At 50.9% G+C, this 2,247-nt stretch overlaps 1 pseudogene; it reads left to right on the forward strand.

Annotated features, from left to right (window-relative positions):
• The first annotated feature begins 204 nt into the window (after positions 1-204).
• Positions 205-1,265, forward strand: LOC123057313 (E3 ubiquitin-protein ligase SINA-like 8; annotated as a pseudogene).
• The last annotated feature ends 982 nt before the right edge of the window (positions 1,266-2,247 follow it).

Below are 2,247 nucleotides of genomic sequence, written 5' to 3' on the forward strand. Positions count from 1 at the left end.
CCAATCCAAATCCATTCCCCCGCTCGCACTCACCACGCTGGGCAATGGATGAGAGCCCTAGGCGCCGCCGAGGGTCCTCCTCCCACCAACCCCAGGCCGCCCTCTCCACCCTAGATTCAGCGCTATATATTGCCGATGCTTTCAGCCCTAGAATCACATCCATCCACCACTCCCCCCGCGCCGTCATTCTCAAAGGAGAAAAACATGAGCCATGGCGGAGGAGAGCGAGCTCTTGCGGTGGTAGCCACCGCCACGGAGACGGAATCGCAGCAGGTCCTCAGCTTTAGCATGTCCACGGAGCTGCTGACCTGCCATACCTGCCGCCTCCCCCTCAAATGCCCCGTCTTCAAGGTATGAATCGCCATGGATCGAAAGTTTCTTTCATCAATTAATCGTCTTTGCATATCATATCTGGATCCTGCTATCTCAACTGAATCTCGACGCCAGTGTGACGCCGACCATCTGGTGTGCTCGTCCTGCCGCGAACTCCATGGAGAAGAACCCTGCGGCCTCACAGTTGTCCACTTCGCCTTTCTTGACGCCTTCGTGGCCTCCGTCATGGTGCGGTGTGACTTCGAGAAGTACGGCTGCGACGCCGGCGGCATCGTGTACCACGAGTCAGCCGAACACAGGGCTTCGGACGGCGGGGTTGCGGCTTCATCGGCTCCAAGCAGAAGCTGCTCGACCACATCACTGGCTCCGATGGCCACTCGCGCCCCACCATCTGCATCCCCTACGGCCAGCCTCGGACCCTGAACCTGCCGGTCTCGTGCGGCTGGCACGTCCTGGTCCGCGAGGTCGACAAAGCTGCTGCGGGCGTTAACCGGCACCCCAACCTGTTCCTGGTGTCACTGGGCCAGCACGGCCCAAACATATCCGTGTCTCTGCTATGCGTTAGAGCGGATGGTGGCGACCCGGCGCCGCAGTTCGCGTGCGAGCTCTCTGTAGAGCGTTCTGGCCGCGGCACAACGCATATGGTCATGATGAAGTCGGCCCTGATGAGCAGCAGCTCCCTGTCTGGCGGCGCCCCTGCGCCCGGCGACAGATAGTACGAGTGGTTGCGTGTGCCGAAAGAAGAGTACTTGTCGGGTGACACTGTCCCCCTATGCATCTACATCGAGAAGCTTTCTCCCGTGGCCTCCACCCCTACACCTCTTCTCGCCATTGCTGCCCCTCCTCCTTGTTCGACCAAGGACACCAACAAGCCAGCAACAACATATCAGAGCAATGGCAAGAAACGGAAATCTGCAAGCAATCTGCAGTGAGGAGGAATCAACTAGCTACTATGTAATGGCAATTCCAATTATTATACATAGTATTTTGTTATTTCATAAAGAATTAAATCTTCTGTTATTTACAATTGATGATTTTATATATTGTAATTTCTCTACAGTGTTGTTGCGTTGTTGAATCAAGCATACTCCTGCCTTTATTTTTTCATTTTTTGCGAGAACTCCTGCCTTTATTTCGTGGTCAACGATCTTGCATATATAACAGTGCTAGCTAGTTGATCTCTCCTTGTTGCCGAAGAATAAATCTGCCGTGAGGCAGACTGGGGGCTGGTCAGGTAGATTTTCTCCGCCATGTGGACGGCAAGGAGATTTTGGCAATCCCGTTGAAGGATGACTTTGATGACATCTCAGCCTGGCACACAGATCCCAACAAGACTCCCCTTATAGCCAAATCAGCATAAAATGTGTATGGTACACTCCATGGATGAACCTAGGGGAGTTTCGTCTAATATGTACTGTATGAAAGATCATGTGTGCCACACAGCAGGGCAGACAAATAGTAGCACCTACTCCACGCTGCAATGTGCTAATTATCGATGATGAAGGGAAAGTAATTAGCTAATTATCGATGGCAGTTTCACAGCTCGTGGTAATGCCGGATGGATAGGGCTTTGTGTTCGGGGATAACACAAGTGAGTCACTAGTGTCTTGGTGAACCAGCAGGACAAATCACCTAACGCACGGGAGAAACTCCAACTGAACCTATACTGCAGGCATAAATAATGCTCAAGAAGCAGCACAGGATTGGGGTGCTCAATATGGTAGTCCTAGAAAGGGATACGTAAACCCTTGTGATGAATATGACATGGCACTCAAGAGAGTTATTTTTAGTTATGTTGATTTTTTTCGGATTTCTTCGTGTGTATTGCTCAAGAGACTATACAGGTTTCCTCATCGCGATAGAAATAAATTGAGTTATGGAGATATTTATAATATATATATATATATATATATA

Source organism: Triticum aestivum, chromosome 3A (assembly GCF_018294505.1).
Source record: "Triticum aestivum cultivar Chinese Spring chromosome 3A, IWGSC CS RefSeq v2.1, whole genome shotgun sequence".
NCBI lineage: Eukaryota > Viridiplantae > Streptophyta > Magnoliopsida > Poales > Poaceae > Triticum > Triticum aestivum.